The sequence below is a fragment of the Hemiscyllium ocellatum genome, chromosome 4 (assembly GCF_020745735.1).
Source record: "Hemiscyllium ocellatum isolate sHemOce1 chromosome 4, sHemOce1.pat.X.cur, whole genome shotgun sequence".
Classification (NCBI taxonomy): Eukaryota; Metazoa; Chordata; class Chondrichthyes; order Orectolobiformes; family Hemiscylliidae; genus Hemiscyllium; species Hemiscyllium ocellatum.
In genome coordinates this window covers 18,367,579-18,391,001 of record NC_083404.1, presented here as the reverse complement: position 1 = coordinate 18,391,001, position 23,423 = coordinate 18,367,579, and the positions used below count along the sequence as shown (strand labels likewise).

The following is a 23,423-nucleotide window of genomic DNA, read 5'->3' as shown; positions in this document are numbered from 1 at the left end:
GGGGAGAGAGAGAAAGTGGGGGGCCAGGGGAGAGAGAGAGAGAGAGGGCAGGGGAGAGAGAGAGGGGGGGGCAGAAGAGAGAGAGGGGGCAGGGGAGAGAGAGAGGGGGGCAGGGGAGAGAGAGGGGGGGGCAGGGGTCAGAGAGAGAGGGGGGGCAGGGGGGAGAGAGAGAGGGGGGGGCAGGGGGGAGAGAGAGAGAGGGGGGGGCAGGGGAGAGAGAGAGAGAGAGAGAGGGGGGCAGGGGAGAGAGAGAGAGAGAGAGAGAGGGGGGACGGGGGGGAGAGGGAGAGGGGGGAGGGGGGGAGAGAGAGGGGGACGGGGAGAGAGAGGGGGACGGGGGAGGGGGAGAGAGAGAGGGGGACGGGGGAGGGGGGACAGGGGGAGGGGGGACAGGGAGAGGGAGGGGGACGGGGGGAGAGGGAGGGGGACGGGGGAGGGGGACGGGGGAGAGGGGGGACGGGGGAGAGGGAGGGGGACGGGGGAGAGGAGAGGGAGGGGGGGACAGGGGGGAGGGAGAGAGAGAGAGAGGGGGACGGGGGGGGAGGGAGAGAGAGAGGGGGACAGGGGGAGGGAGAGAGAGAGGGGGACGGGGGGAGGGAGAGAGAGAGGGGGACGGGGGGAGGGAGAGAGAGGGGGGACGGGGGAGGGAGAGAGAGGGGGGGACGGGGCGAGAGAGAGGGGGGGACGGGGGAGGGAGAGAGAGAGGGGGACGGGGGGAGGGAGAGAGAGAGGGGGACGGGGGGAGGGAGAGGGGGGGGGGGGCCGGGGAGAGAGAGAGAGAGGGGGGGCAGGGGGGAGAGAGAGAGAGAGGGGGGCAGGGGTCAGAGAGAGAGAGGGGGGGCAGGGGAGAGAGAGAGGGGGGGGGCAGGGGGGAGAGAGAGAGAGAGAGAGAGGGGGGGAGGGGGAGAGGGTGGCGAGAGGGAGGTGGCGGGCGAGAGAGAGAGAGAGAGAGGGGGGCAGGGGAGAGAGAGAGAGAGAGGGGGGCAGGGGAGAGAGAGAGAGAGAGGGGGGCAGGGGAGAGAGAGAGAGAGAGAGAGGGGGGCAGGGGAGAGAGAGAGAGGGGGGCAGGGGGAGAGAGAGAGAGAGAGAGAGAGAGAGGGGTGCAGGGGAGAGAGAGAGGGGGGCAGGGGAGAGAGAGAGAGAGAGAGAGAGAGAGAGGGGTGCAGGGGAGAGAGAGAGAGAGAGAGAGGGGGGCAGGGGAGAGAGAGAGAGAGAGAGAGAGAGAGAGGGGTGCAGGGGAGAGAGAGAGGGAGAGAGAGGGGGGCAGGGGAGAGAGATGGAGAGAAAAAGAGAAAGAGGGGGCGGGGGAGAGAGAGAGAGAGAGGGGGTAGGGGAGAGAGAGGGGGACGGGGGAGGGGGACAGGGGGAGGGGGGAGAGGGAGAGGGACGGGGACGGGGGAGAGGGAGGGGGACGGGGGAGGGGGACAGGGGGAGGGAGAGAGAGGGGGACAGTGGGAGGGAGAGAGAGGGGGACAGGGGGAGGGAGAGAGAGAGGGGGACGGGGGGAGGGAGAGAGAGAGGGGGACGGGGGAGGGAGAGAGAGAGGGCGACGGGGGGAGGGAGAGAGAGAGGGGGACGGGGGGAGGGAGAGAGAGAGGGCGACGGGGGGAGGGAGAGAGAGAGGGCGACGGGGGGAGGGAGAGAGAGAGGGGGACGGGGGGAGGGAGAGAGAGAGGGGGACGGGGGAGGGAGAGAGAGAGGGCGACGGGGGGAGGGAGAGAGAGAGGGCGACGGGGGGAGGGAGAGAGAGAGGGGGACGGGGAGGGAGAGAGAGAGAGAGAGGGGGACGGGGGGAGAGAGAGAGAGGGGGACGGGGGGAGAGAGAGAGAGGGGGACGGGGGGAGGGAGAGAGAGAGGGGGACGGGGGAGGGAGAGAGAGAGAGAGGGGGACGGGGGGAGGGAGTGAGAGAGAGAGGGGGACGGGGGGAGAGAGAGAGAGGGGGACGGGGGAGGGAGAGAGAGAGGGGGACGGGGGAGGGAGAGAGAGAGAGAGGGGGACGGGGGGAGGGAGTGAGAGAGAGAGGGGGACGGGGGGAGAGAGAGAGAGGGGGACGGGGGGAGGGAGAGAGAGAGAGGGGGACGGGGGGGAGAGAGAGAGAGGGGGACGGGGGGGAGAGAGAGAGAGGGGGACGGGGGGGAGAGAGGGAGGGGGAGGGGGACGGGGGGGAGAGAGGGAGGGGGACGGGGGGGAGAGAGGGAGGGGGACGGAGGAGAGAGGGAGGGGGACGGAGGAGAGAGAGAGGGGGACGGAGGAGAGAGAGAGGGATGGGGGAGAGAGAGAGAGGGATGGGGGAGAGAGAGGGGGATGGGGGAGAGAGAGGGAGAGGGGGACGGTGGGGGAGAGGGAGAGGGAGGGGGGACGGTGGGGGAGAGGGAGGGGGGACGGTGGGGGAGAGGGAGGGGGGACGGTGGGGGAGAGGGAGAGGGAGAGGGAGAGGGAGAGGGGGACGGGGGCGAGACGGAGAGAGGGAGAGGGGGACGAGGGGGAGAGGGAGAGGGGGACGGGGGGAGGGGGACGGGGAGAGAGAGGGGGGACGGGGGGAGGGGGACGGGGGGAGAGGGAGAGGGGGACGGCGGGAGGGGGACGGGGAGAGAGAGGGGGGACGGGGGGAGGGGGACGGGGGGAGAGGGACGGGGGGAGGGGGACGGGGGAGAGGGAGAGGGAGAGGGAGGGGGACGGGGGAGAGGGAGAGGGAGAGGGACGGGGTAGAGAGAGCGGGGGATGGGGGAGAGACAGGGGGAGACGGGGGGGAGAGAGGGAGGGGGACGGGGGACGGGAGAGAGAGAGAGGGGGACGGGGGACGGGGAGAGAGAGAGGGGGACGGGGGACGGGGCGAGAGAGAGGGGGGACGGGAGAGAGAGAGAGGGGGACGGGGGGGAGAGAGAGAGGGACGGGGAGAGAGAGAGGGGGACGGGGAGTGAGAGAGAGGGACGGGGAGAGAGAGAGGGGGACGGGGAGAGAGAGAGGGGGACGGGGGAGAGAGGGGGACGGGGGAGGGGGGGGGACGGGGGATGGGGGGGAGAGAGAGGGGGAGAGAGGGGGACGGGGGAGGGGGGGGACGGGGGATGGGGGGGAGAGAGGGGGGGAGAGAGCGGGATGGGGAGAGAGGGGGACGGGGAGAGAGAGGGAGGGAGAGAGAGGGGAACGGGGGAGAGAGAGGGAGATGGGGGACGGGGGGAGAGGGAGAGAGAGGGGGACGGGGGAGAGGGAGAGAGAGGGGGACGGGGGAGAGGGAGGGAGAGAGAGGGGGACAGGGGGGAGAGGGAGAGGGAGAGGGAGAGAGAGGGGGACAGGGGGAGAGAGAGGGGGACGGGGGGGAGAGGAGAGGGGGACGGGGGGGAGAGAGGAGAGGGGGACGGGGGAAGGGGAGGAGAGGGGGCGAACGGGGGGAGGAGAGGGGGCAAACGGGGGGAGGAGGGGAGGAGAGGGGGCAAACGGGGGGGAGGAGGGGAGGAGAGGGGGCGAACGGGGGGAGGAGGGGAGGAGAGGGGGCGAACGGGGGGGAGGGGGGGAGGAGAGGGGGCGAACGGGGGGGAGGGGGGGAGGAGAGGGGGCGAACGGGGGAGGAGGAGGGGAGGAGAGGGGGGGACGGGGAGGGGAGGGGGAAGGGGGACAGAGGGGAAAGGGGGGGACGGGGAGGGGAGAGGGGGTGCCGGGGAGGAGAGGTGGTGCGGGGGGGGGAAGAGGGTGGTGGAAGAGAGAGGGGAGCGGGGGGAGGAGAGAGGGGAGGGGTGGGTGGATGGAATAGTAGCGGGCAGTGGATGGGGAGGGTGTGGGTGTGGGGACAGGAGTGGGGTTAGGGGAGTGGGGGGAGGGGAGAGTTGTGGAGCTATGTGCAGGAGGAGGAGAGCACCGGGAGGGTGGGCGCTGTGATTGTTGTTCTTGGCGACATTGCCAGCCGCTGTGAGCCCGGGAGAGCGGAGCTGCAGGTCCCCGGGCTCAGCCCCACTCCGCTCCGCTCCGCTGGGGAGGGGGACGCTCAAGGTAATGACTGAACCGCGTTCTGCCCCTTTGCCGCGGGCGCCCTGTCTCCGAGAGTGTCCCTGTCTCCCATCCCCCTGTCCCTTGGCCCTGACAGCTCGCTCTTTCACTCGGTAAGATGTGGGGCATTCAGTGGCGATGCTGAGCTGTAGAAGGGCTCTCTCTGCTCTGGAGGCACTCTGTCTCTGTGTGTGTCTGCAGATCGGTCGCTCTCTCTGTCTGTAGCAGTGGGACTGGGGACAAATAAACCAACACATTGCCCTTGGTTCACCCCACCCACCCCGGAGCTCATCCAGTGTCGGCTGTCCCACATTTAGAGCCACTTCCACTGGAAGTGCAAGGATTCAACAGAATAAGGAATTGAAATTGCAAATAGGTTGTTTAAAAATATATACAACGATGTGTTTGTATCGTCAACCCTAAATGCTTGTTCCGGTGATTTATCATTTCCCCCCCCAGACGTACTGTGTAGCATTTTGTGTCTGACCGTAGATTTTGTCTACGTGTTACTGCACAGTTTTAGTTAAAAAGAAAAAGGGGGAGATCCCTTGGCGTGATTCGTTTCTTTTTGGTCAGTCAGATGAGTTGCAGGTTTGATTGTTTCCTGGTTGCCAGCAGTTCTGCAATGCGGTGGGTGTGGTGAGGAGTCAATGGCAGTTTGTAGCCCGCTGCAGTGACAGCACACTCCGGGCCGCATCGTAAATGAGAACAGGCTCCTGCCACACCACCTCTCACTCTTATTTCCCGTAGCAGGCAAGGGAAGGCTGACTTTCACCTCTCACTTCCTCTCGCTGGTAAGTTTCACAGCATATGGTAGCCATCAGGAGAAACCTTTTCTTGAAAGTGGCCGGGAATCCATCTTTGGAAACTTGCATCACATTTCAACTTTGGTTCTGCTTCATATTTCCGAGGAAGGTTGCATTTCATAGTCTGAAGTGCTCTTGCCGTCTATGAGAATGCCCGCTGTTCATATACTTAATGTATCAGAGAACTACCAGTCATTAATCCAGGTCTGTTAAAAGATGATGTGGCTGTAAGTCGACATGCTAACTGTAAGTTACAGTAAGTTACATTTCTTAAATTATAAACTGTTTAAAACATTATGGATGCTGAATTTTCGCTCTAATTATCTGTTGGCATCTTCAGTTTAAGGTTTAAGATTGTACAAATTTTCCTATGAGATTTGATTTCATTGATGCTGCCACTTTTTATTGAGTTTAACTCTACTCCTGGAAACCCAAGCTTAGTTTTTCTATATGATTACAATGGAATCTAGATAATTATTTAATTGCAATGTAAACTGAAAAGATCTGGGGGTAAAATTGCCAGAGGACCAATCTTGAATGTATTCATATACTCCGTTCCAAAGAAGGATTTCAGGACTAAATCTGTACTTGGCAATTATTTTGAGGGAAAATACACACTGCTTTTGTTTGGCCAATATAATATTTCAAACGCTTTCAATGTAATAGGGATAGTGCTATGGAAGAATTGTTTGTGTGTTTTTTTTGCATGTTGTTTTCATGTGAATTGCCTGACCTTGAAATTTCCCTTAAGGATAATGCCTATACAGCAGCAGCATCAGTTTCTGGTGTATTCATTTAGATTGAGCTCCCTTGGAATATTTTCTGTTTTCATCTTTTTTTTTCTTGACAAATAATTGTGAATATTACATTGCTATAGACAGAAGTGAAGCAGCTGCCATAAGTAAATCCACCAGAGGCAACATAACTTCTGGCACAATGTCTTCCTTTGACCTGGTTACTCATTGTTCTGAAAGATATTCTATCTGAAGGGCATGAAAGATTCACAGACTGAAGCATTTCCTTGTGTTAGTTACTGTATGTTATTCACAGGTGCATTTGCCTATTTAATAAAAATGATCCAATTTACATACTTCAATGCCCAGTTTTCATTTTCTGCAATAGAAATGGAATGAATCTTGGGCTATACTTTTACATAAGTCAAATCAGTTTGGCTACAGACGTGTTAAAAGTAGTAAGTGGCAGTCTAATACCGTAGCTAATTTTGAACATTCCACGTGACTGATATATAAACAAAATTTGATAGTTTTGGAAACATAGATGTTTTGATATCTGATTTAAACTGTGTAAAATTGTGGGTGAAACTGGAAGAATCATGACACAAAACAAATATTTCATACTTTTAGGTGGATTGTGTTGCTTTGATAGTTAAGTATTTTTGGAGATAATTATTAATGTTGAAGAGCTTGGAGACTGCACCTTATCTAACTGGATGAACAAAATAAAAGCATTACATTATACTCCTGCCTTAAAGCAGTCGCATTGTTTTAAACATTAAATTTATTCTTGCATGCACTATTAAGTCTCACAAGGCACTGTTTGTTTCTTGACCTGATTCAAATTTATTTCAAGCAGACATTCTGAAATAGAAGATTGTTTTGACTTTTTCAGGTGTAATTGTTGATGTTCTTAATTTGCGGGCAATATACTATAGATTCACAGAACTGTCTATGCAAAGAAATACTGAATTTGCATTTTGAAAGTGATTGGTGATGTTTTTTTGAGACAACAATTTTCTCTTCTTTTCACTCACAGCTGTTCAGCTTCTAGCATCAAATAACATTCCCTCCAGTCGTGTCTCCTCACTTTGTCGCCAGAATTCAAATCCAATACCCTTGACAGATGTATTCAGCCGATTAAAGTACTTAGCGTGCAATGATTGGTCGTTGCTGAGATCTAAGTCTTGAACAGATGTTGACGGAGCAGTGTCAGTCTTTAGTGGACATTTTAACCCTACCGCAGGAAATCCAGCTTGGATGGGGGGATGGATGTAAATTAAATGCAGTGTGATAAAGCCCTTGGGACCCTGCCCCCTTCCTGTGAGATTGGATTTTAATCTGTTTTCAAAGAGAATGTAAGACACCATTGGAAAACAAAAGTGTGTTGTGCTGAAAATGTGCAGGTCTAGTCTAGATGACTGCAATTTCAGCATGTTGGAGGGTTTCTCATTAAGAAGTCAAGTGAGATCCCTTGTTGGATTTTAACAAGGTTGTCTCATTTGACTACCTATCCTGCTCCTACAGGGTCCCACTTTCCCAATTCCAGCCCCTGTCTCAGCATGCACCTTTTCCAGAAGAACTCGCTGCTGTGGAATATCCCAGAAATGATCAACATTCTTGGTGTAGTTACTGTTTTTTAAAGAGGAGTCAAAAAGTGTGGTGCTGGAAAATCATAACCAGTCAGGCAGCATCCAAGGAGCAGGAGGGTCGGCGTTTTGAGCATAAGCCCTTCATCAGGATTCCTGACTCCTGATGAAAAGCTTATGCTCAAAACATTTACTCTGCTGCTCCTCGGATGCTGCCTGACCTGCTGTGCTTTTCCAGCACCACACTTTTTGACTCTGATCTCCAGCATCTGCAGTCCTCACCTTCTCCCAGTTTTTAAAGAGGAACTGTGTACCTGAACAGGCCCTTTGCAAAAACCAGGATGCCAGCTAGTGCCAAGGTTGGCAAACTCAGGTGGCTGGAGAAATGCATAGCACTCTAGGAGGAAGTTCAGTCACCTGCTCCGCTCTGACACCCGCTACTTCTCTGCCATTTTACCCATCTCTCACGAATGCTCATGCTCTATTCACTCACAATTGCCTGCAGCTTTTTCTCTCACTTGCGCTCACTGATCCCAACATTCGAGACCCCTCACCCTGCATGTGCTCTGTGCTGCTTATTCACTTCTCATCGGCACCAAAACTAACAGCTGTGCCACCCACTTCCAACTCCCTTCCTTGCCTCTTTCAGGCAGAATCAGGCAGAAATAGTCAAGATGCTGGGCTGCCTGACATTCAGCCTGTCACATGGACAGGATTCTGACCACCATGAACAGCAGGCTATGTCCAAGCCCCTGGACTGGTGTTGCAGGCTGCCCTGAGTTATTATTCTGAGACCCTTTGCCTGAAGTTTATCCTCCTTGATTTGAATGAGGACTGCTGACCAAGCTTCCTGGCTTTGTCTGTGATAAAGAACATGGCAGTTTGGTAGTACTGTGACACTGGTATTTGACCGAGGGGCAAAGCATCAAAGGTAAGGCAGCAATATTATGAGCATCCAATTCCGCGTGAGGGAGTGCTGTGACGGCAAGCAAACAGTATCGGGCTGGAGCTTGGTGTGGTCCATGAGCTGGTTGCATGTCCATGAGCACCATGCCATTGCTGCAGCATTACAGTGATAGTTACCACTGAGCCTTGAGATGCAGTATTGAATGCAGGATTGTACTGTAAGTGGATTGGAGATCTGTGATGAGGGTTCTTAAAGGCTGGCACATGTGGGTTGCTAGTGGATGTGGGGTACATGTGGCTGGTTCCCATGGAGCATGCCCTGAGATGTTGGTGCCTGGAGGTCTTTTGGAGTAAGCAGCAAGCTGAAGTCATCTGATAGCCACACTGACTTACATGTCAAGAATTCTTGGCGTTCGGTTTGTTCGCAGTGGGCAGTAGGATGAGAAGCTGTGTAATAATCAATTGAGAAGTGCAGATAATGAGGTCATTACTAAACATTTAACAGGCAATTCCCCACACCCCAGGAGAATCTTGCTTTGTTACCTGGAACTGAGTTAAAAGATGCAGCGAGTTGCACCCAATGTTTTTGACAAACCACGCGAGATTTCTTGGGCAATTCTGCCACAGGTTTTGCTATAGCCAAGTCATTTCTGGCCCCTATCCAATTCTGTTTGTCTGACTCACCAGGACTGTTTGTTTCTCCAGGCGGTTGCTGGTCAGATAGTGGATTTGGGTGGGCAACTGACAACCTCCGTATGAATGAGGCCTTTAAAATTACTTGTGTGGCGGGATGCCATAAAGCAACATCAATCTCAGATTTTATGCGCCCGATGCTTCAGTGGTAAGATTTTTGGATTGACATTATTATTTTCTATTTTTAGTTTGTTTACTAGGGATTGATACATTTGGAAATTTGAGGCCTGTTCCTTGGATGCTGCCTAACCTGCTGTGCTTTAACCAGCAACATTTTCAGTATAAGTGAAGTGGGTGTTTAAAGCAATGATCTGAAACATGGCAGGAAGCGGGATCATTGTATCAGCAATGTTGCTGAAAGTTTTTGATGTGAGGTTGCCAAATAACTATGGAGTCTAATGTTGGAACAATTCTTTGAAGCTATCAACCTGCATGATTATTCTTTACTGTGTCTGTTTGATTAGTTCAGGTTGCTTTCCTCTGTATATTCTCAGTAATGGAAGACGGCACTTATAGTGTATCCTGCAGTTGCCAGTAAAATTTCAGTGGAATGTCTTACTGCAAATTATATCCCAACGAGAGGGATCTGGTTTGTAAGAAGGAGATAAGTACTAGAGGGTATACTTGTGATGGTTTAAAATGGATGGCAGTGGGTGGGAAGCCTGTTTTACATCTCTTTTCATTGTAGTCATTAGAAATGTTTTAAAACTGCTGAGATTTACAAGAGGCTGCTGAGTCATCTCATATTTAGAGGTTAATTTTGGCTGTATTCATATCCATGTGAAATGATTGGCCAATAATGTCGACTTGGACGCAATTGCCGAATCAAACCCACGTTGTACTAATTTTCAGAAATTTGTCATTGCTCAAGTTTCTGTTCAAACTCATTTGCATATCAACAAATGTAAAAATTGTCATAAATGATATAATCAAGCAGTATTTTAGAGGCTTAGAAAAATTGAATTTAAAATAAAACTGAATATAGATAAGAGGCCCAGTTTATGAGAAAAAGCAGAAAATGGTTTTTTCTCAACAGTTAAGCATTTTTAGTTAGTGTGTAGTCCACCACCTGTGAGTAACTAGATTTTAAAAACTGAAAATGGCTTTGACAAAAACTATACAGAGCTGTTTACTAGTTACACTGGGGAACAGTAATTAGGTTTTTTTAATGTCCCCACAGCAAAAGAAAGCTTCAAAGACCTTCCCAAAAACCCACAAATGAGTGCAGTTGATGGAAATTCTCAATGATAATTAATTCAGTCTGTTGGCTTGGCCACTTCAGTGAACAGAGCCAGCTTCTTGTGCAATTTGCAAAAAAAAAGTCTCTTACTGCTGGGTGCAATTTGAGTTAGAAATTCCTTCATCATCTGTGCTTGTTTAGTTGATTTCAGGTGAATTGCACTGAAAAAAAAAGCCAATATGCCCGAACAAAATTCATCATTTGTTGTGGTCCACGATGGAAGTCATTCACATTCAATAGAGAAGAGAATGTGTCAGAGAATTTCTTTAATGGCTAACTGACTGTTAATGAATAGTTTAATGTTTATTTAATTTATTTAGTCTCAGCATCAGAACTTTTAGCATTTGACTGAACTCAGAAAATTAAATATGAACCAGCAGACATTATCAATATTTTTTGATAACATTCCTCTTGACCCAGTTCTTTCTCTCTGGCTGATGTGAGCTCAGGCATGGTTGCACAATCCTACTAATCATTTCTCACGAGCACGTCTTTACTCTTTTTTTGTGCATTTCTGTGATCGATGATTTCATAGTTGACCTATTTCCTCTGCCTCTTTCAGCAGTTTTATCACATGGTAATGTTTAGGTTTTGGAGATTAGGAAGGCATGCTTTTTTTCCAGCGAAACAAAGGGATGAAGAGATGAAGCTGTGTGGAAGTTGCAAAAGGAAGCCAGGGAAGAGTAAACAAAGTGAAGTGAGCTTGAATAACAACAAGATAGAAATTGATATGCCCTGTTGAAGGCATAAACGATTTCAGGAGCTTCAAGTCCTGGTCTGGTGCACTCAAAAATGGTCTTTGTGGCAGAATAGCTATCAACAGTTAATTAGTTAAGCAACAATTAGTGGTACTGGATGGAAGAGGTCAAAGAATGAGCAAGGCTTTGGTGTAGGAAAGAAGTCAGTAGGTAAGAAAGAGGGTCTGTGGGTGGAAGCCTATTAGAAGTTGGTGATAGGAATCTTGAATTCAGATGTGAGCAACATCAGAGATGTTCTTTTGCAGTGGTAGGAAACCGGAAGAGTGGTAGTTCCTACTTGAAAAGGCAAGAGATGTAAAGATATTTCTAACCAGAGACAGGGAAAGAGACACATTCTGGGTAGAACACAAGCAAATGGAGTACACCATGGATGCTTGGTAAGTGATCCAGTCGTCAAGGAGTAGGAAAGTTCATTGAGACAAAAGCCTCCAATACCGAAACTTGTCTGACCCAGTATTCACCTGGACCGTGTAGGCTGCTAATGTTATTGGTCGAGGAGTTCAAGATTGGGATTTTACAAAGATGGCTTGGAGACTGCAGTAGTAGAATTTTGAGATGATTTCACTCTGTTGAACAGTGGGTAAGGGAAAGAGAAACCTGGGGTATGCAGTTGGACCTTTTTCTGCCATGTGGGACGAACGGTAGCTGGCCACATTAAAACGCACTGGCTCCTCCAACAAACTGAACAAGCAGTGCTGTCACAATGAGTCACCTCATGGAAGAGATGGATAGGTTTAGTGCATCTTCCAAGATGACAGGACAGAGCACATATCTGTCAACATAGGTCTACTAGAATGGTTAAGTGACAGAAAGCTTTGATCATAGAATGCCTTCCTTTTAAAGTGGGAAAGACTTGGACAGGAAGACAGAGATATTCACAAACAAAAATCAGCTGCTGACTTTAAAATTATAGATATGTTGTACAAGTAACTTGTGCAGACAACGACATGCAGTTGATATTTTCTTAGTTGTAATTATTGTCATTTTTACTGCCAACTGTCCATTTGATCAATAATATAAGAGTATAATTTCTATATGTGTTTGATTTCTAAGACAGATATAGACTTGCTTAATGGGTTTGTTGCTATATAGGTTAACAGCTGGTATGTTTTGTCTTGTATTTTATTTGACTGTTCAGGACTTGGACATATATCATCTTGTGGCATATTTTACCCACCCAAAACAGCAGGAAAAGACGGTACAATTTGATATGTCAAATGATTGCATAATACAGGGTGATCTGTTGTGGACCAGACTAGACCCTAGACCCTAAGTCTTTCTTATTTTTAAGCTAGATGTGAAGTGCATGTTTCAGATGTGATGTGACTGGCCAAACTACTTGACATTAAGCAGAGAACAATTTATTTAAACACTGCTGTTAAAATACAAACAAAAAGAAGACAAATTCAGAAGAACTTAACTTTGAAAACTTAACTGAATAATAGATACTGTAGCCATTACTAATTAACTGTTCCAATATAATAACATCCCCATAAAGACTCTCGTTGGAAAAAAGTTAAATTCAGAAACAGATGCACATATGAAGGTCTCCAATCCAGGACGAAACTATATGAAGAGAGATTTCAGAGAAGGTAGCAGGTAGGAATCATTTACTGAAACTTCCAACCCTTCTGGGACCCCAGACAACTTCTGACTGCTCCAGCTGAAAAACAAAACTTGAAATTCTGGTCTGTGAGAACTGACCACTCACCTTCCATTGTTACAAATGGATTTTTAAAATCAAACCTGAAGACTCCTAAATTATTCACTTCATCCGTCTCCAGTAGCCAATTCGGAACCTCTGCCTTTACAACCTCTCATCAAAAAAAAACCCAGTACAAAATAATCTTCTCAAAGTGACAGCATTGTCACAGACCGTATGGGTGAACAAATAATACATCAAGTGGTATTTTAATATTTCATGTAACAATCACCTCTAATATAGAGGCATTTGTCTTTTCCTTTTTCTACCTTGTGTATGGAGAAATGGATCATTTTCTAAAATTGTTGTGATACAGGTTCTGTTTTTTGCTTTGTACATTGGAAAATAACCCTGTAAATCTGGGGTGAACAACACCCATTGTCGCAAGCACCACTAGGGCAGGAACATTGCATGAAGATTAATGTAAACCTTCTGGACATGGCTTAGTTGAAAGAATGTCATACTAAAAAGCATTTAGTTATAAAGCTATAGTTATAAATATTGATTATTTTAATATCGAACGTCCTGAAAATGTATGATTACATTTTGTGTCTACTAAATAATGTAGGATTACATTTAGTACGGAATGAGATCTGCCAATTCAGGACATTCTTGCTTTTAATGGAAAGACTGGCTTCAGTAGAAGGTGAAATAATACAGTCAACCCATTAGTAAGTCTGTGACAGCTGAAACTTGAAATTATAGGTTGCCTGGCTTCTTGGGATTATTAAATGCAATAAAATGAAGAAGGAAGAGTATAACTGACAGCTGTTGGCTCTTGAGCAAAACACTGCATGATAAAGACAATGATAATGATAGGAAAAGGGTCTTTTCTCTTGATGTTGAGTATTGTTGCAGCTTGTGTGTGCATGCCCCATTTAAGCAGCATTTATTATTCACATATGAAGGCCATATTTTATGTGAAACTTTGGAGATTTATTTTGATGTTGGCAAATAGGATATGCACATATGGTCTCATCAACTTCTTTTATCAGAATAAATTAACTTGAACTTTTTATTATGCTGGAATTGTCTTTACTTTTGGGAATGCTGTTGATGTGAGTTACAGTTGTTCAGACATATGATTGCTCTTTAAGAATTCATTCTGGCAATGTAGATGACCTGTGCATGGCTGGCATTCATTGCTACTGTCTAGTGGTACTTGATAAGGTGACCCTGAACTTTGAATCATTATGATGGCGGTGCTTCCAACCGTTACGCAGAGAATTTCAGAAATTTGATCTTTTGATGATGGAGAAATGGATGTATTGTGTAGCTGGGGAGTGAGGGCTGAGGGTGGCTCTTAATGGTGATCCCATGCACTTGTTTGCATCTCGGAAGTGGGTTTGGGAGATGTTGCTGAAGAAGTGTAAGCAAGTTGCAGCACTAATCATGTGGAAAAGTACACCCCATTGCTATGGTCTTCTGCTTAAAGCATCTGTGTTGCAAGCTCGTTAGCAACTCAAAGTGAGATATTGTTCAGGTTGCATTGCCGGCAAATAGGAATTGATAGTGGAATAGCAGTAGACCCTCTTCTTACCACATGATGGAGGGTTGTTGGTTGATGGAGCAGTTGAAGATAATTAAGCTTCATATGCTGTCTTGAGAGCAATTCTTTGTCATGTCCTGGTCTCCGTAACCACAACCATCTTCCTTTGTTCTACAATGATTCCTGGCAGTAAATGCTCTTTGCTTCATTTGGATTACTAGTGCCCCTTGATGTCACACTCAATCACATGCAGCCTCAGTTTTAAGGTCTTAGGGCAGTGATGTACTTCTCTTGTCTAGTATTAATGCTCTTCTATTCATGTTTAGATTAAAGTTGCAATGAGGTCTGTAGTCTGGCGGTCCTGGCAGAATGGAAATTGAGCACTAGTCAAGTGTGTGCTATTTATAGTCACAGAATTATTCAACACAGAAACAGACCCTTTGGTCCAACTCGTCCACACTAATCTCATAGCCAAGACTGATCAAGGTCTTTTTACCAACATTTGGCCCATATCCCTCTTAAACCCTTCCTATTCATATACCCATCCAGATGTCTTTTAAATGTTGTAATTGTACCCACCTCCACTATCTCCTGTCGCAGCACATTCCATACACGCACCACCCTCTACATTAAAAAATTGCCCCTCTGATCCCTTTTAAACCTTGCCCCTCTACCTTAAACCTATGCCCTCTAGTTTTGGACTCAACTACTGTGGGGAAAAAAACCTTATCTGTTTACTCTATCCATTCTCCTTTTGATTTTATAAACCTCAGCCTCCAGTGCTTCAGGGAAACCAGTCCCAGCATATTCAGTCTCTCTCCATAGCTCAAACCCTCTAACCCTGGCAACATCCTTGTAAATCTTTTCTGAAGCCTTTCGCGTTTAACAGCATACTTCCTATAGCAGTGTAACCAGAATTGAATGCAGTATTCCAAATGTGGCCTAACCACTGTCCTGTACAGCTGCACCATGACCTCCCAACTCCTATACTCAGTGCTTTGACCAATAAGGGCAAACGTGCCGAACACCACCATCGTCATCTTGTCCATCTGTGACTCCACTTTGAAGAAACTAAACGCCTGCACCCCTTGGTCTCATTGTTTGGCAGCGTTCCCCAGGGCTCTGTCATTAGTGTAGAAGTCCTGCCCTAATTTGCCCCACCAAAATGCAACACTGAATTGATCAATGTTTTAATGCTACAATATTTACAGCTGCCTGTGCTCCATCCATTTCGAATTCACATGACCCCTGTTATTGACTTGATTACTCATTCACTTGTTGAGTTTTTGTAAGAATGTGATGGTAGCATGTGGGTTCACACCAATGGTTTTCTCACATTTTCAATGATCTAAGGATAATTGTCCAAAGAGAGAGACAACAAGGTCAGCCTGGTGCTCATTGGTTAGCTGTGATGAAGGTGCCGATGAACAGCTTTTGCCCAAAATGTCAATTCTTCTGCTCCTTGGATGCTGCCTGACATGCTGTGCTTTTCCAGCATCACATTCTCGACAGTGGTTAGTTCTGCCTCCCATCACCAGGGACCCAGTTTTGACTCCAGCCTCAAGCGGCTATCTGTGTGGAGTTTGCACATTCTCCCCTCATCTGCATGGGTTTCTTCCAGGTGCTCCGGTTGCCTTCCACATTTCAAAGATGTGCATTGGCCATGCTAAAATTGTCCATCATGTTCAGGGATGTGTAGGTTAGTGACATTAATCATGGGAAATGTACTGTAGTAGGGTGGGGGAATGAGTCTGGGTGGGTTACTCCTAGGAGGATCGGTGTGAACTTGTTGGTCCAAATGGCCTGTTTCCAAACTGTAGGGATTCTACGATGGTCAATAATTTGTCACTATGTAAAAAGACCTTTCTCAGTGACACTGGATTTGCAGTGGCTTTGTCTTCACAGCCACCAAATGTTGTATATTTTCTGGGAATCTGAAATTGGAATATTAAGGTAATAAAGTGACTTGTGCTGATTTTGTCACTCTGTGAAGTAACAGCCTTATGTTTTTTTTGGAGCCATTGGAAATCCAATGAAGCAAACCAGCATTCACATTCAGGATGCAGAGCTGAGTGTTTTGGTTCTGGATCGCAACTGCTGTTAGCACCAGAGCAATTGTACTGGGTATTTTATTTTAGAAATAGATCATTCATTTAGTTAACAAACTTGATTTGTGTGAGCATATCAAGTTTTATGATTTGGTTAATGTTACACCCTGTTTCAGATGATACTCCAAAGTTCAACGTTTTGACTTGACTGGTGACCAAGTTTCTGTGCTTCTCAACAAAACACAGTTCACTTGCCTCAGTTTCCTCTGACCTGAAACTGTAAGGCTGTTTGTTTGAAGTTGCCCAGCACCTGGGCAATAGAATCAGCGCTCTCGTTCTGTCATGTATACATCTTGGCATTTTGCCTCGGGGGTGGAAAGTACAAAAAGTTGGAAGAAATAATGTGTAACAAGCGTGTTGGAGGAGGCCAGGAATTCTGTTGATACGGGATTGCAACAGCTTTCACTCGAAAACATATTTGCTATTGTAGAAATCAGAGGAGGTGTATCGCCTTTAGAAAAGAAGGCACTAACTTAGCGGTAATATCATTGAATTAGTCAACCAGAACCTCAGACTAAAGTTCTAGGGACATGGTTCATACTGTGTGATGGTAGATGGAAAATTTGATTTCAATTTTAAAAACCCTTAAATTTGAAGCTAGCCTAATTGTGACTGTGTAGCTATGATCATTTAATGTTTAAAACCTCATCGTCTGGTTCAACTTATATCCTGTAGGGAATAAAATGTGCTGTCCTTACCTGGTCTGATCTAGGTGTGACTACAGGCCTCCAACATTATTGTTGACTCTGAACAACACTCTGGCAGTTGTGAAAGGCATTAAATGTTGGCCTTGGCACTGACCCCTAGGTTTCATGAATGAATAAATGAAGCTCTTTTTGAACGAAGATTGCACCCAAAGGTCCCATAATAGGTAATTTCCTTGGAGTCACGTTATTTAACAGTGGAATTGGATGTTTTTGTGATATTTCTAACAGTGGGTTGCATCAGCACCAACTTTCTGAATAACTAAGTATTGCTGTCTAATACTTATAACACCAAGATTAAATATTTAAAACTTTATACAGTTTTCAGCTGTTGCTATCAACTCTGTAACAGTGCAACACAGTACAGTCATATGCATTATAACAGTGTTGAATTTAATTGATCTATCCAATTATTGTACAAAAGGAGTGAAGTATAATTGACTTGTGAAGCATCTTGGATTGTTTAGGTCATACCCAGAAAACGAAGCGGAAAAAAGATACCCACCATGACCATGATCAGATGGTTGGTTTATGGGAACCTTGATTTAAGGGCTAAATTTTGGTCATAACAGTGGCAGAATTGTCCTGCTGCTATTTAACACTTGTCCTGTGATCTTTTATATTTAACTGAAAAACTGTCCTAATCTCTCAACTAAATGATGGCACCTCTGCCTTTGCAGTAAATGTTCAGCACCACACTGAGGTATTATCCTCGATAATATGCCCAACTCTAAGCATGACCCTGGAAAGTCGCAAAACTAAGCGAAATCTATGTTTTAATCATTGTTAGGTCATTTTTACGTCAAAATGAAATGTCAAATGCAATTGTCCTTTGCATACTCTTATGCATTCGTTTTCTTTTTATTGGAATCTTCGCTAGCAAAGTAAGGCTCATAACCAGTTATTTTACTTGGGGTTCAACCTTCCCCATCCTTATATCAGTATATTAAGTCCAATTATGAATGCCTAATGACTCCATTGTCATCTTTGTCCAGTGCCTGCAGTACTTTTAACATGAGAATACTTTTGGTTACCAAATCAAAGTACCAATTCCTTTACCATCCCTACTGATCTGGGGCAGCAACTTCTGTTGTTAGAATAATGTTTACCATTTGTCCTTCTTGGCATACAGAGGCATATTGCAAATCTGTTAAGCACGGTCACTGTTTTGGGCATTGCAGCAGATGTCTACACTTCATGAATATAAGTTATAAGTATGTTTGTTATTTAAGTCTTGTCTTTGGCTTCAACAGTAGGCACATACGTCACCTTCAGTTAACCTGGTTTTTACAACCCCTGTGACTGCGGCAAACTCTTCAATTAAACTGCGAGCGTTCTATTCCTAGTCTGGGTTAGGTCGTAATGAAGGCCCAAGCTTCTCAACCTACCCTATTGTCAGAGTCATGGTAACTCTTACACCCTCTCCCTGATGAGAGCCTAACATGTAGTCCTCTGGAAGTCCAGTGACTTTCAGATTATTTCTGTTTCACACCCAAGAAATGCAGCATATGCCCTGGTACATCTAAATAACATTCAACCACCTAATCTAATCTGTGCCAGCAGTGTGTTTATCAGCGTGTTAATCCTTTCTTGTTTTACAGATACCTGACAGCTCGTGAATTCAGAATGCTGATCAAACAGCATTTGTCTTGAATGCAATTGAGTTTCTTTAGTGTTCTTGGACCTGCATTCACCAAAAAAAAACAAGTGTATTACATCACGACTGTGACTTGCGCCTTTGTCAGTGGACAGACAGACGGAATCAGGAGGTGAGCCACTCACCACCAAATACTTAATCTGGTGCAGCCAAAGCATTTGAGGCTTGACCAATTAGGTTTCTGGTCATTATTGACCCTTGGGATGTTGGTTACAGATGGTATGAGTGGCAAGGCCATTGCATGTTAAGTGGCTTGGGTTAGATGCTTTCTTGTTTGAGATAATCATTGTTTTGTATTTGTATGGCACAAATGTTGCCCATCATTTCTCAGCAGAAGTTGTTTAGTCCTGACTGCATTGTTTTAGTGATTTATGAATGAAGTTGAATATTGTATGGTTGTTCGTGAGCAGGCCCACTTCTAATGTTATAACATAAAAGCAACTAAAGATGGTTAGACCTAGATGTCTTGCAGGTATACTTTGGGGCTTATGTAAATGTCCTCTAATAACCACAGTGATCTTTGTGACATGCATGACTCCAGCCAGTGGAGAGAGTTTTCCCTAACTTTATTTTAAAAACTTGTTGCTGCCAAATTCAGCAAATGCTGCATTGCTGGTGCATCCACTTTTATGTGCCCGCTAGAATTCAGCTCATGCCCATGTTTGACCAAGTCAGTCATACAGTTAGCACTGAGTGGTCCTGGCTGAACCCATGCTGCATGCTGGTGAGGTAGTGCCACGTGATGACTGACTTGCAGAATAGCTGGCAGGCACCTAAGTCATGGGGTTGAATTTGTCTTCCTTTCTGTGGTGAATATACCTGACCACGTTTTCACTTGAATAAAATCAAAATATTGTGGATACTGAAAATATCAAATAAAAACCAAGTCTAGCCTGGAGAGTTCCTGCCAAATCTGCTGAGTTTCTTCAGGACTTCCTGTAATTTACATTTTCCAATTGCTCTAGCGTGTTCCAGACCCACAGTACTTCAGTTGGGTTATTGGAGTCCATTGTCTCTGTTGTTTTAAAATCTGAAAGAGGTACAAATTGACATTAGTTATAGCAGTTTTTTTAAAAATCAAAAGTCCTGTCATGAGCATAATCCAGAAATATTGGAAGTTGAAACACACTAATAAGTAGGAATGGTGTGGGATATGAACAGTTGCAGCTGACTGATTTAATATTAAAACAAAGTAGATAAAATAATATGTAGCACATAAGCACATGCAGTATAATTTTTAAAAAATTTTTTGGGCCATTTGAATTCTACTGTGGAGGGTCCATTTTGCTATTTGTATTTAGAGCCCTCAGAAATTATCTATGCATTGTCACATTCCTTTGATGAAAAACTGTTTTGCATTTATGTGAAGGTAAAGTGTAATTATGTTATTCAGGATACTTTTGAATTTGAGCGCAACTGAAGTTGTGCTGTTTACTATCTTTGCAAAACTTCAGCCAAACAGCTTTTTGTTTCAACCCACAAATGATACCATCTTGAACTTCCAGTTCAAAAATCCATAAACATAGTTATAAACATCGAAGGATAGGTTGCCTCAGTGCTGCTACAGTGTCACACTACACAATATTGGGGAAATGAAAACCAATGGCCAGCAAAACCAAGATTTGAATTAACAATTGGATTGGGGAAGTATAGTGAAATAGTAGACCTCAATCACAAAGGTACTGTATTTTCGCATGAAGACCTTGTTCATTTCTCATTACAACTTTCACAGTCCCTGCTTTGTCTATTTTGATTTCTTTCTGTTTCCGCTCCACACCTCAGGGAAATTGGGCCTTTCTCATTTATTTTGTCGTCTAGGGTATGGACTCATCTTGGTTGTGTGTTTCATTGAACCTTTCCAAATGCACTTACATTCTATTCAGAGTAAGTGACCCAAAACTGCTCATGCCATTGTGAATTGGTGGTAAATCCCTTTTATCATTGTGTGATTGGATAGTTTTGTGAATCAGACTAATAGTGAATAACCTCCCTGGAAATTGGATACCCATTACATGTTTATTTTAGAACTGTCAGGAATTTATAATTCCAAATTAAGGTTTCTGTCTCAGCCCAAGTTTATGTCTATGTATCTGATATTCAGATATTTCACGAATGGTGTTGGTTTTTATGATGTAACAATTTATTTAGCTTCTGCTTTACTGAAGCTGAAGTAACTGAAAATACCAGAAAGTTATGGATCAGTCAGGATGTGAAAGGAAAGGATGGGTTAATATCCAAGGAATATGGCAACTTGCTTCGAGAATTTTTATTGCCACCCCTCCATTTATCTCTAATTTCCCTCATTTCCATGAACCTCTGAAATGTTTCTCCTCTAATTCTGTTGAAATCATTGATTTTAATAATGTCACTATTGGCGACTGTGCTTTCAGCTAATAAGGTCCCAGCATGGTGGTTCAGTGGTTAGCATTGCTTCCTCACAGCATCTGGGACCCAGGTTCGATTCCAGCCTCGGGTGACTGTCTGTGTGGAGTTTGTACATTGTACGTTGCCCATGTCTGCATGTGTTTCCTCTGGGTGCTCCAGTTTCCTCCCACAATCCAAAGATGTGCAGATCAGGTGAATTAGCCTTGCTAAATTGCCCATAGTGTTCAGGGGTGTGTAGTGTAGATGCATTAGTCAGGGATAAATATAGAGTAATGGAGAGTGGATTGAGTGGGGTAGTTTTCAGAAGGATTGATGTGGGCGTGTTGGGCTGAAGGGCCTGGTTCCACACTATAGGGATTCTATGACACATGACAGCTTGAGAAATTTTTCTTTAAACATTGTAACTATCTCAATGATCAAGATTTTGATGGTTTTCCCTAAGATTTCCTGATTTGACTGTCAAAGTTTGTTTGGGGGTGTGCCTTAGGAGATTCATTACGTTAAAGATGCACTATATATGTGCCAGTTGTAGTTCAACCCATCTTATGTATTTGAGTACAAATCCTACAGAATCAGCTGACAAATATAGTTACTGTAATGTGCAGGTCCAAGAATAGATCTTGCGGTGTGTCTGACTGGTCCATATGTCTCCAACAGATCAAGAAAGAATTTGGTTATATTTTTCTAATTAACTGCAGCTTTCATTGAACACTTGTGGTTCTAAGCATATGTCTATTAAAACTAATAGTAAATACTCAGCAAAATCCAAGGACTTGGAATGCCTAACTGTCAATTTCCTCAGACTCAGAATTATGTTTTGAGTTGTTAGGTGAAATACTTGTGTACGAAAGAACAGGATTTTGATTACTTCGAATTCTGCCACTTCAGTGTTTTTTTTTGCAACAACTTTTATAAATTCTAAATGGTGTTTTACAAAATCAGAAATTTCTTAGTTTTTGACCAAAGTAGCGGGATTAATTTTGAGTGAGACAAGAGAATGTTACAATTAGCTATTTTCAATTCCAATTCTACTTACAAATTTTCAAAACACTGTAGTCATGAAATCTTGATTTTAAAAATTAAGCATGTTTTTTTAACTGGGACAGGACAGGTTGAGAGTTGATATAATAACTCTTTTCTGGTATTCTAAAACAATTAAATAATACAAACCAGGACAAGTTATTTCACCTTGTACACAGGATCTGTCCCATTCGGCAGATCCAGCCTCTGTAAATTCAAAATGAATCATGAAAACAGTGTATCAGTGAACAGTTGAACTGTCTCAGAACAGGGTCCTCAGTGGGGCTGGTTTAAGAACTTAGTATTGATGAAAATAGTTTCAACTTAGATAAATTTTGGGACATATTGAGTAACCTGAGACAGAAGATATGGTGTGGTAAGTATAGCATGCCTTGAAAGAACAGATGATTTTCTGACTCTCTGTTTTGGAATTTTTTTCTTTTCATGCCTGTTATAGACTAATTAGCTGTGATTGATTACTGTAGTTAGGCGAACTTCACTGCGCTATGCAAATATCAGAATAGTAGAGGTGAAATCAGATTAACCTTCACCATCTGACGATTTCCATGTTGCCAGAAATTGTTCCATTAATTTGGTATTTTTTAATTTAGATTTTTCCTCATGTAAGATCATGAGCATTGTCTAAACCAAAACACGAGTTTCTATGCTCAAGTTTCGACAGAGGAATGATTGCATGTAGATATGTCAGTCTGATTATTCTTCAAGAATTGCATATCTTGTTGCAAATTTTCACAGTAAGGGTGAGAGTTTTGCAACTTTACAACTGTTATGTTTATTTAGCATTTCGTGACTGTATGCATCTTTTAAATTACCAGTGGCTTTAATCTTTAAATTTATCTTTAATGTCGTTTGTGCAGAGAAGTTCAAAATTAAAGCTGCAGAGTATTGCCCTGTGGTACGTAATACATAAATTTGATTCATTAGTGGATTCTCAAGTGCTCATTTGGTCTGTTCCAATTAGCACCTCTTTTTATGAAGACTTATGGGTGTCATCTGTGTCATGATATTTATAATGGGTGATGAAACTGTTTCTGATCTTTTTAATGAACAGCTATGACTATTGGGCTTCGGAAGAATACGCTGCTACAACTACCATGGCTAGCCTGACCTTGTGTTCAATGCAAAATGCAATGCACATGTTATAACAGGAGAGATGGTATCTCCAGCTTTTCTATTATTTCCGGAATTCTCGGTTGATGATTTAAAATAAGATATTTCTGGTCCTTATTGTTTGCCGTCAGAGTCGACTACCTACAAGTTGTAATTTCCACCTAAAATGACCAACGTTTTTGCTGTGGCTCAGCTGAATAACCAGCACTGTAAAGGGTTTTTAATGTCTTCTTAAGAATCTTGCAAAATCAATTAGTCAGTGGATGCTGCGTATGGCTAACTTTTTTCATTTTCGGCATGTGGGATGTTCAGATTTACAAGTCTCCTTTTTTCACAAGTCAACACTTTGCTAAGTGTCGTTTTCCTGTTCAGATCCTCATCCTCGAGCATGTTCTTGTGGAAGTTATTGCATTTAATCCCGTGGTCATTTTTTTTTTAATTTGTGGGATGTGGGAATTGTTGACGACGCCAGCATGTACTCTTTATCTCTGTTTGCCCTAGAGAAGATGGTGGTGAGGT

General features: G+C 45.1%; 1 protein-coding gene across 6 annotated transcripts in view; it reads left to right on the top strand.

Moving 5' to 3' along the window:
• The first annotated feature begins 3,862 nt into the window (after positions 1-3,862).
• Positions 3,863-23,423, top strand: part of LOC132811374 (band 4.1-like protein 3) — a 183,035-nt gene continuing 163,474 nt past the window's right edge. For 2 of the 6 annotated variants that reach the window (XM_060822805.1, XM_060822804.1), the window contains exon 1: positions 3,863-3,985. The gene's annotated coding sequence lies outside the window, so the exon portion shown is untranslated. Of the gene's footprint in view, positions 3,986-4,618; positions 4,777-23,423 lie in introns of those variants that run through there. The other 4 variants (XM_060822808.1, XM_060822806.1, XM_060822810.1 and 1 more) reach the window with 2 other exon arrangements.